Source organism: Triticum dicoccoides, chromosome 3B, assembly GCF_002162155.2.
Source record: "Triticum dicoccoides isolate Atlit2015 ecotype Zavitan chromosome 3B, WEW_v2.0, whole genome shotgun sequence".
NCBI lineage: Eukaryota > Viridiplantae > Streptophyta > Magnoliopsida > Poales > Poaceae > Triticum > Triticum dicoccoides.
Window position 1 is genome coordinate 196,748,201 of NC_041385.1, and position 12,047 is coordinate 196,760,247.

Genomic DNA, 12,047 nt, shown 5'->3' on the forward strand with positions numbered 1-12,047 from the left:
TAACTTGACCCTACTTGAAGCGTCGGCGTCGACAAAAAGCCAAAAACCCTAACTTGACCTTACTTGATGCCTTGGCATCGATAAAAAAGCCAAAAACCCTCACTTGACCCTACTTGAAGCCTCGGCGTCGACAAAAAGCCAAAAACCCTAACTTGACCCTACTTGACGCCTTGGCGTCGATAAAAAGCCAAAACCCCTCACTTGACCCTACTTGAAGCCTCAGCGTCGACAAAAAGCCAAAAACCCTCACTTGACCCTACTTGAAGCCTCGTTGTCGACAAAAAGCCAAAAACCCTAACTTGACCCTACTTGATGCCTCAGCGTCGAAAAAAAGCCAAAACCCCTCACTTGACCCTACTTGAAGCCTCGGTGTCGACAAAAAGTCAAAAACCCTCACTTGACCCTACTCACAATCATCATTTGAACAGAAACATACTAAAGCCAAAATCATCAATTGCAAACATTTTACTTAAGATAACATTAACCAGCTCTAAATACCACCACATTCAGCACTATTTCAAATCCATACATAATCATACCTTGACATTCACCATTAGTTCAAATACCACCACATTCAGCACTAGTTCAAATGCAAACATCTTACTTAAGATTACATATCCATAGTTCAGGAGTACTCATAGTTAATAGAATTTAAACTACTATCATTACAGCAAATGCCAAACTACACCCTACAAAAGGTCAGTAAATGCCAAATGATATTGCCCATTCTTCTCTTGCACTGCTTATCCATTTATGATGGTCTTGATCCCCTCCAGCTTCACATTGCTCTGTTCAACTGTCTTCTTGAGCTCATCAATGTGGATCTGCAAATTCTTCCTCTCTTCAGCTAGCTTCAACTTCATGTTCCTAATGATAGTTGCCTGAGCAGCTGCTATGTTCTTCACAGTGTCATACTTCTCCTGCAACTTGGTGGTTTCAGCATCTTTCCTTTGTGTCACTGCCCTCTGCTCCTGGGCATCCATAAGTGCATTGACATCTTCAACCAACTTCTCGTAGGCTGCCTGGAGTTTATTCTTCTCTTGTGTCAGGTCATGAACAGCAAATGAATGCATAAGACATTCCTCAGTCCTGTCTATCTTAGTCTGTTCATACATAGACCATAACTTGGACAGTGCATTCTCAAGGGTATTGGGCCAAGATGGATCAATCCATTCTACTAGTCCACAATTTTTACCTTCTAGAAAAAACAATATTAACGTAAAGAATTACATAACAATGACTTGCTTACAATGATAGGCTAGATTAGTTTATACTAAAATTCAGATCATGCAAGCTAAAGATAGAATATTTAAACATGTCCTATAGTAAACATCCTAAATAAAAACAATGGTTTGCTCTAAAGTAAACAACTACCAAGTAAACAATGCTGGTGTGCTAACCCATGAATCTTCTGTCCTAAAATAAGCTAACATGGCAGAGTTAACAAAATGACCTAGCTAAACAATGGTGCCAGATCCAGACTAAACAATGCTGGTGTGCTAACCCATGCATCTTCTGTCTTAAAATAAGCTAACCTGGCAGAGTTAACAAAATGACCTAACTAAACAATGTTGCCAGAACCAGACTAAACAATGTTGGCAGAGTAAACAATTAATGAATCCACTGTCCAAACTTCACAATATAATACAGTGCCTGTTGGAGTGCCACATTACATGTCCATGGCAAACAAATGGCAGATCTATTAAGTTAATCAACAACTTCCCCAAATATACACACCTGCCAGTGCAAACAAATGACAGATCTGTCATAGTTAAGTTGGAACCATACCTTCTCTGCACAACAAAGAAACCTCCTGCGAGGGTGAATCCCTTCGAAAGCAACACACCTTTCTGCTGCCTTCCCGTGTCCATGGCACAAAACATACATATCTGTCTCAAGGCCCTTGAAATCCGAGTCTTCGGTGCTAGCAGGAACCTGGAGTGCAAAGGAATGACAGAGATTTGGTCCATTGTTTGAAAAGAAGCTCATTCGAGAAATCCCCAAATATCAAACCCTAACCCTAACTCTGAGAACTGACCTTAATGGTGTCTTCATCGGAAGCTGAGCTCATGTACTCCACGGTGTGCTCGCTGCTATCCGACCCATCACTCCACGACACCATGGCGCTGCGACGGCGGGGCGGCACGGCGGCGACGAATGCGGTGACCAAGAACAGAGCGAGAGCGAGAGATGCACGAGCGAGGAGCGAGCAAGCAGAGTGGAAAAGTGGCAATGGTTCACGCTTTATACGGCTATAGGACCGAACGGCGATGACGGCGCCGTCTAACGCCGTCTGCGTCGGGACGGCCTGGAGTGCCACATAGGCGAAAAAGGGGCCCAACCTATCATAAACTCACTTAACACGACCTGATCCGCCGAGTGGTTTTTGCAAAACAATTACGCTAGACGTGGTGCTTTCTGTAGCGAATCTGTATCCTAGCGTTTTTCGCAAACCTAGCCCTCAAAGTGGTGGTTTTATGCAATTTACTACTCCCGGGGATATCACCTAGTGCACCTGAGGCTTCAAAGTTGCATCTATTCAGCTCACCGGACTGTAGAGGCATAAGTCAGTCACGATGATGAATAAAATAATTTAAATACAACCGTCAGTTCAAACTTACCACTCTGTTGATGAGGGGTGCAAACTCCCTAAATCCACTATGCATGTCTCTGATGCCGGTCTGGTAGGCCTCTTCCTTGGGGTCATCCCTCTCCAGCTCCGCGATGTCTTTCACCGTCCACCGAGGCCTGAGACGAATACGGTGCTTATGGCCATCATCATACCACCTCATGTGTTGGTCCTCATAAGTATTCCAGTCAGTCACTCTCCTCTCCACATCTTTGTGGAACTTCTGTCAGTTCCACTCCGTCACATGAGTTTTATGCTCCTCTCCCCAGTCTGTGATCGACTGATTCTTCTGCCAGCTCATCCTACAAGGCATTAGCAACAAGAAACATCATAATAAAGTCAAACATAATGAAATCATGGGCACGAAGAACAAGCGCGAGCACTCACGAGTGGAGCACGTGGCCGCCGGTATCGGTCGGTGGGCCCGGTGGGGTATGCTGATACATCCCAAACTGCGTGGCCACGCGGTGTGGCAAGTGCCACTCGATGGCGTACACGCAGATCATGGGCACGATGCACCGCCAAAGACCACGGTCCGCATCGCACATCACGTTCAGGTCGAAGTCCCACTCTCGGTCATGATACAGCCACCAGTTTACCTATTACATATACATTGGTAAGTTCCCACTCTCGGTCAAAAGTGGATTCAAAGAGAAAGGTGGTGAGCGAGTTCGTATACCTGTGTAATCATCAAAGCGTCGATCTTGTTGGTGTAGGCCTTGTATGAAGTCTTGTTTAGGCACGTGTAGAGTTTGACAATGTCACACTCGTAAGCTATGGTGGGGTATCGAGTAGTGTCGCCGTCCTCGCTATAGGCACCACATGGGCATCTTGGCAGCTTCTCCGGACGCCCCACCTGCAGCCGCTCCCACACCCAAATGGAGAGGCCCCATACAAAGCCACCCATATTGGACTTGTCTCCCGTCCTCTGGGTTCCGTCGTCAAGCTGCAAAACATCAAATGAGGATCAAATATAACAAAATGTCATGGACATACTTTCGTAGGTAGGCAATGAGATACTCTCTTACTGAACAGTATAGGTGGGCGAGATATGTGGTCCCCCAACTGCACCCTGCATCCCAGTCGGCTAGGAAGAACAAATATGTCCAATTGGCAGAGTTACCGGAGCTGTCTGGAAACACAACCTCCGTGAGAAGATACCACAGGTAGTGAAGGAAATATGCCCTAGAGACAATAATAAGTTATTATTTATTTCCTTATTTCAAGATAAATGTTTATTATTCATGCTAGAATTGTATTAGCCAAAAACTTAGTACATGTGTGAATACATAGACAAAACATATTGTCCCTAGTATGCTTCAACTTGACTAGCTCGTTAATCAAAGATGGTTATGTTTCCTAACCATAGACATGTGTTGTCATTTGATGAATGGGATCACATCATTAGGAGAATTATGTGATGGACCTGACCCATCCATTATCTTAGCATTATGATCGTTACAAATTCATTTCTACTGTTTTCTTCATGACTTGTACATGTTCCTCAGACTATGAGATTATGGAACTTCCGAATACTGGAGGAACACTTTGTGTGCTACCAAACGTCACAACGTAACAGGGCGATTATAAAGGTGCTCTACAGGTGTCTCGGAGTTGTTTGTTGGGTTGGCATATATCAAGATTAGGATTTGTCACTCCATGTTTCGGAGAGGTATCTCTGGGCCCTCTCGGTAATGCTCATCACTATAAGCCTTGCAAGCATTGTGACTAATGATTTAGTTGCGGGATGAAGTATTACGGAACGAGTAAAGAGACTTGCCAGTGACGAGATTGAACTAGGTATGATGATACCGACGATCGAATCTCGGGCAAGTAACATACCGATGACAAAGGAAACAACATATGTTGTTATGCGGTTTGACCGATAAAGATCTTCGTAGAATATGTAGGATCCAATATGAGCATCCAAGTTGCACTATTGGTTATTGACCGGAGATGTGTCTCGGTCATGTCTACATAGTTCTAGAACCTGTAGGGTCCGCATGCTTAACGTTCCATAACGATTTATTATGAGTTATGTGTTCTGATTACCGAAGTTTGTTGGGAGTCCTGGATGAGATCACGGACATGACGAGGAGTCTCTAATTGGTCGAGACATAAAGATTCATATATTGGAAGGCTACATTCGGACACCAAATGGTTCGGGTCGTTTTGGATAAGTTTTGGAGTATCGTGGGTTTTCAGAACCGTCCCCGGGAAGTTATTGGGCCTCATGGGCCTAGTGGTGGAAGAGAGGAGGCAGGCCAAGGAGTGGCGCCCCCCTAGTCCAAACCTAATTGGACTAGGGTTGGGGGGCGCCCCCCCTTTCCTTCTCTCCTCCTCCTCCTTCCCTCCTTCTCCTACTAGGAATAGGAAAGAGGAGGGGAATCCTACTTGGACCGGGGAGTCCTAGTAGGATTCCCCACACCCGGCGCCCCCCATTGGGCCGACCACCTCTTCCCTCCCCTCCTTTATATACGTGGCCAGGGGTACCCCATAGACACACAAGTTGATCGTTTAGCCGTGTGCGGTGCCCCCTCCACAGTTACACACCTCGGTCATATGGTAATAGTGCTTAGGCAAAGCCCTACTTCGGTAACTTCATCATCACTTCCTCCACGCCGTCGTGCTGAGGAACTCACCATCGTCCTCAATTGGATCAAGAGCACGAGGGACGTCATCGAGCTAAATGTGTGCTGAACGCGGAGGTGCCGTATGTTCGGTACTTGATTGGTTGGATCGTGAAGAAGTTCAACTACATCAACCACGTTATTAAAACGCTTCCGCTTTCGGTCTATGAGGGAACATGGACACACTCTCCCCTCTCGTTGCTATGCATCACCTAGATAGATCTTGCGTGATTGTAGGATTTTTTTTGAAATTACCGCGTTCCCCAACAGTGGCATCCGAGCCAGGTCTATGCATAGATGTTATATGCATGAGTAGAACACAAGGAGTTTTGGGTGATAATAGTCATACTGCTTACCACCAATGTCTTACTTTGATTCGGCGGTATTGTTGGATGAAGCGGCCCAAACCAACATTACATGACCTTGTTCATGAGACTGGTTGTACCGACGTGCTTTTGCACAAAGGTGGCTGGCGGGTGTCTGTTTCTCCAACTTTAGTTGAATCGAGTTTGACTATGGCGGTCCTTGTTGAAGGTTAAAACAACACACTTGACGAAAAATCGTTGTGGTTTTGATGCGTAGGTAAGAACGGTTCTTGCTAGAAGCCCGTAGCAGCCACGTAAAACTTGCAACAACAAAGTAGAGGACGTCTAACTTGTTTTTGTAGGGCTTGCTGCGATGTGATATGGTCAAGGCATGATGTGATATAAATTGTTGTATGAAATGATCATGTTTTGTAACAAAGTTATCGGCAACTGGCAGGAGCCATATGGTTGTCGCTTTATTGTACGCAATGCAATCGCCATGTAATTGTTTTACTTTATCACTAAGTGGTAGCGATAGTTGTAGTAACAATAGTTGGCGAGACGACAACGATGCTACGATGGAGATCAAGGTGTTGCGCCGGTGACGATGGAGATCATGACGATGCTTCGGTGATGGAGATCATGAGCACAAAATGATGATGGCCATATCATGTCACATATTTTGATTGCATGTGATATTTATCTTTTATGCATCTTATTTTGCTTAGTACGGCGGTATAATTATAAGATGATCGCTTACTAAATTTCAAGGTATAAGTGTTCTCCCTGAGTATGCACCATTGCGACAGTTCTTCGTGCCGAGACACCACGTGATGATCGGGTGTGATAAGCTCTACGTTCACATACAATGGGTGCAAGCCAGTTTTGCACACGCATAATACTCGGGTTAAACTTGACGAGCCTAGCATGTGCAGATATGGCCTCGGAACTCTGGAGACCGAAAGGTCGAGCGTGAATCATATAGTAGATGTGATCAACATAGTGATGTTCACCATTGAAAACTACTCCATCTCACGTGATGATCGGACATGGTTTAGTTGATTTGGATCACGTGATCATTTAGATGACTAGAGGGATGTCTATCTAAGTGGGAGTTCTTAAGTAATATGATTAATTGAACTTTAATTTATCATGAACTTAGTCCTGCTAGTATTTTGCAAATTATGTTGTAGATCAGTAGCTCGCGTTATAGTTTCCCTATGTTTTATATGTTCCTAGAGAAAACTAAGTTGAAAGATGATAGTAGCAATGATGCGGACTAGGTCCATGATCTGAGGTTTATCCTCATTGTTGCACATAAGAATTATGTCCTTGATGCACTGCTAGGTGATTGACCTATTGCAGGAGCAGATGCAGACGTTATGAATGTTTGGCTAGCTCAATATGATGACTACTTGATAGTTTAAGTGCTCCATGCTTTACGACTTAGAACTGGGACTTCAAAAACATTTTGAACGCCATGGAGCATATGAGATGCTCCAAGAGCTGAAATTGGTATTTCAGACTCATGCCCCTGTCGAGAGGTATGAAACCTTTGACAAGTACTTTGCCTAAAAGACGGAGGAGACTTCCTCAGCTAGTGAGCATGTGCTCAGAACGTCTGGGTACTACAATCGCTTGAATCAAGTGGGAGTTAATCTTCCAGATAATATAGTGATTAACGAAGTTCTCTAGTCACCATCACCAAGTTACTGGAACTTCGTGATGAACTATAGTATGCAAGGGATGACGAAATCAATTCCCGAGCTCTTCGTGATGCTGAAATCGACGAAGGTAGAAATCAAGAAAGAGCATCAAGTGTTGATGATTGATAAGATCACTAGTTTCAAGAAAAGGGCAAAAGGGAAAGAAAGGGAACTTCAAGAAGAATGGCAAGAAAGTTGTCACTCCCGTGAAGAATGGCCTGAAACTGAGTGGTTCTACTGCAAAGAAAATGGTCACTGGAAGTGGAACTGCCCCAAATATTTGGAGGATAAGAAGGATGGCAAAGTGAACAAAGGTATATTTGATATACATATTATTGATGTGTACCTTACTAGTGCTCGTAGTAATCCCTGTGTATTTGATACTTGTTCGGTTGCTAAGATTAGTAACTCGAAATAGGAGTTGCAGAATAAATAGAGACTAGTTGAGGATGAAGTGACGATGTGTGTTGGAAGTGGTTCCAAGATTGATATGATCATCATCGAGCACTCCCTATACTTTCGGGATTAGTGTTGAACCTAAATAAATGTTATTTGGTGTTTGCGTTGAGCATGAATATGATTAGATCATGTTAATTGCAATATGGTTATTCATTTAAGACAGAGAATAATTGTTATTCTGTTTACATGAATAAAACCTTCTATGGTCATACACCCAATGTTGATGGTTTATTGAATCTCGATCGTGGTAATACACATATTCATAGTATTGATGCCAAAAGATGCAAAGTTGATAATGATAGTGCAACTTATTTGTGGCACTGCCGTTTGGGTCATATCGGTGTAAAGCGCATAAATAAACTCCATAAAGATGGACTTTTGGAATCACTTCATTATGAATCATTTGATGCTTGCAAACCGTGCCTTATGGGCAAGATGACTAAAACTCCGTTCTCCAGAACAATGGAACGAGCTAGTGACTTATTGGAAATAATACATACCGATGTAGGCGGTCCAATGAGTGTTGATGCTCGTGGCAGATACCGTTATTTCCTGACCTTCACAGATGATTTGAGCAGATATGGGTACATCTACTTATTGAAACACAAGTCTGAAACATTTGAAAAGTTCAAAGAATTTCAGAGTGAAGTGGAGAATCATCGTAACAAGAAAATAAAGTTTCTACGATCTGAACATGGAGGAGAATATTTGAGTTACGAGTTTGGCCTTCATTTAAAACAATGTGGAATAGTTTCACAGCTCACGCCACCTGGAACACCACATTGTGATGGTGTGTCCGAACGTCGTAACCGCACTTTATTGGATATGGTGCAATCTATGATGTCTCTTACCGCTTTACCACTATCGTTTTGGGATTATGCATTAGAGACAGCTGCATTCGTGTTAAACAGGGCACCATCAAAATCCATTGAGACGACGCCTTATGAACTATGGTTTGGCAAGAAACCAGAGTTGTCATTTCTTAAAATTTGGGGTTGCGATGCTTATATGAAAAAGCTTCAACCTGATAAGCTCAAACCCAGATCAGAGAAGTGCGTCTTCATAGGATACCCAAAAAAAACTGTTGGGTACACCTTCTATCACAGATCCGAAGGAAAAAATCTTTGTTGCTAAGAATGGATCCTTTCTAGAGAAGGAGTTTCTCTCGAAAGAAGTGAGTGGGAGGAAAGTAGAACTTGATAAGGTAATTGTTCCTTCTCCCGAATTGGAAAGTAGTTCATCACGGAAATCAGTTCTAGTGATTCCTACACCAATTAGTGAGGAAGCTAATGATGATGATCATGGAACTTCAGATGAAGTTACTACCAAACCTCGTAGGTCTTCTAGAGTACGGTCCGCACAAGAGTGGTACGGTAATCCTATTCTGGAAGTCATGTTACTAGACCATGATGAACCTACGAACTATGAGGAAGCGATGATGAGCCCAGATTTCGCGGAATGGCTTGCGGTCATGAAATCAGAGATGGGATCCATGCATGAGAACAAAGTGTGGACTTTGGTGGACTTTCCCAATGATAGGCAAGCCATATTAAATAAATGGATCTTCAAGAGGAAGACGGACGCTGATAGTAGTGTTACTATCTACAAAGCTTGACTTGTTGCAAAAAGTTTTCGACAAGTTCATGGTGTTGACTACAACGAGATTTTCTCAATTGTAGCGATGCTTAAATCCGCCTGTATCATGTTAGCAGTTGCCATATTTTATGAAATCTGGCAAATGGATGTAAAAACTGAATTCCTTAAATGGATATTTCTTAAAGAAGAGTTGTATATGATGCAACCAGAAGGTTTTGTTGATCCTAAAAAATACTAACAAAGTGTGCAAGCTCCAGTGATCCATTTATGGACTGGTGCAAGCCTCTCGGAGTTGGAATAAACACTTTTATAGTGTGATCAAAGCATATGGTTTTATACAGACTTTTGGAGAAGCCTGCATTTACAAGAAAGTGAGTGAGAGCTTTGTGGCATATCTAATATTATATGTGGATGACATATTGTTGATTGGAAATGATATAGAATTTCTGGATAGCATAAAGGAATACTTGAATAAGAGTTCTTCAATGAAAGACCTCGGTGAAGCTGCTTACATATTGGGCATCAAGGTCTATAGAGATAGATCAAGACGCTTGATAAGATTTTTCAATAAGTAAATACCTTGACAAGTTTTTGAAAGGGTTCAAAATGGATCAGGCAAAGAAGGAGTTCTTGTCTGTATTACAAGGTGTAAAGTTGAGTAAGACTCAAAGCCCGACCATGGCAGAAGATAGAAAGAGAATGAAAGTCATTCCTTATGCCATAGTCATAGGTTCTATGAAGTATGTTGTGCTGTGTACCAGACCTATTGTGTACCTTGCCATGAGTTTGGCAAGGGGGTACAATAGTGATCTAAGAGTAGATCACTAGATATCAGTCAAAATTATCCTTAGTGAGGACTAAGGAAATGTTTCTCGGTGATGGGGGTTATAAAGAGTTCGTCGTAAAGAGTTACGTCGATGCAAGCTTTTACACCGATATAGATGACTCTAAGTCTCAATTTGGATACATATTGAAAGTGGGAGCAATTAGCTAGAGTAGCTCTATGCAGAGCATTGTAGACATAGAATATTTGCAAAATACATACGGCTCTGAATGTGACAGACCTATTGACTTAACTTCTCTCATAAGCAAAACATGATCACACCTTAGTACTCTTTGGGCGATGTGAACTAGATTATTGACTCTAGTAAACCCTTCGGGTGTTGTTCACATGACAATGTGAACTACGGGTGTTAATCACATACAGATGTGAATTATTGGTGTTAAATCACATGGCGATGTGAACTAGATTATTGACTCTAGTGCAAGTGGGAGACTAAAGGAAATATGCCCTAGAGGCAATAATAAAGTTATTATTTATTTCTTTATTTCATGATAAATGTTTATTATTCATGCTAGAATTGTATTAACTGAAAACTTAGTACATGTGTGAATACATAGACAAAACATATTGTCCCTAGTATGCCTCTACTTGACTAGCTCGTTAATCAGAGATGGTTATGTTTCCTAACCATAGACGTGTGTTGTCATTTCATGAACGGGATCACATCATTAGGAGAATGATGTGATGGACATGACCCATCCGTTAGCTTAGCATTACGATCGTTACAGTTTCATTGCTACTGCTTTCTTCATGACATATAGATGTTCCTCAGACTATGAGATTATGCAACTCCCGAATACTGGAGGAACACTTTGTGTGCTACCAAATGTCATAACGTAAATGGGTGATTGTAAAGGTGCTCTATAGGTGTCTCTGAAGGTGTTTGTTGGGTTGGCATAGATCAAGATTAGGATTTGTCACTCCGTGTTTCGGAGAGGTATCTCTGGGCCCTCTTGGTAACGCTCATCACTATAAGCCTTGCAAGCATTGTGACTAATGAGTTACTTGCGGGATGAAGTATTACATAACGAGTAATGAGACTTGCCGGTAACGAGATTGAACTAGGTATGATGATACCAACGATGAAATCTCGGGCAAGTAACATACCGATGACAAAGGGAACAACATATGTTGTTATGCAGTTTGACCGATAAAGATCTTCGTAGAATATGTAGGAGCCAATATGGGCATCCAGGTTCCGCTATTGGTTATTGACCGTGGATGTGTCTCGGTCATGTATACATAGTTCTCGAACCCGTAGGGTCCACACGCTTAACGTTCAATAACAATTTATTATGAGTTATGTGTTTTGATGAACGAAGTTTGTTCAAAGTCCCGGATGAGATCACAGACATGACGAGGAGTCTCGAAATGGTCGAGATATAAAGATTCATATATTGGAAGGCTACATTCGGACACCAGAATGGTTCGAGTCATTTCGGATAAGTTTCAGAGTACTGGGGGTTACCGGAACCCTCCCCGGGAAGTTATTGGGCCTCATGGGCCTAGTGGTGGAAGAGAGGAGGCATGCCAAGGAGTGGCGCACGCCTCCTGAGGGAGTCCTGGACTAGGGGGTGTCCGGACAGCCGGACTATCGTCGTCCGCCGGACTCCAAGACTACGAAGATACAAGATTGAAGACTCCGTCCCGTGTCCAGATGGGACTTTCCTTGGCGTGGAAGGCAAGCTTGGTGATACGGATATGTAGATCTCCTACCATTGTAACCGACTCTGTGTAACCCTAGCCCTCTCCGGTGTCTATATAAACCGGAGGGCTTTAGTCCGTAGGACACAACATACATTACAACAATCATACCATAGGCTAGCTTCTAGGGTTTAGCCTCCTTGATCTCGTGGTAGATCCACTCTTGTACTACCC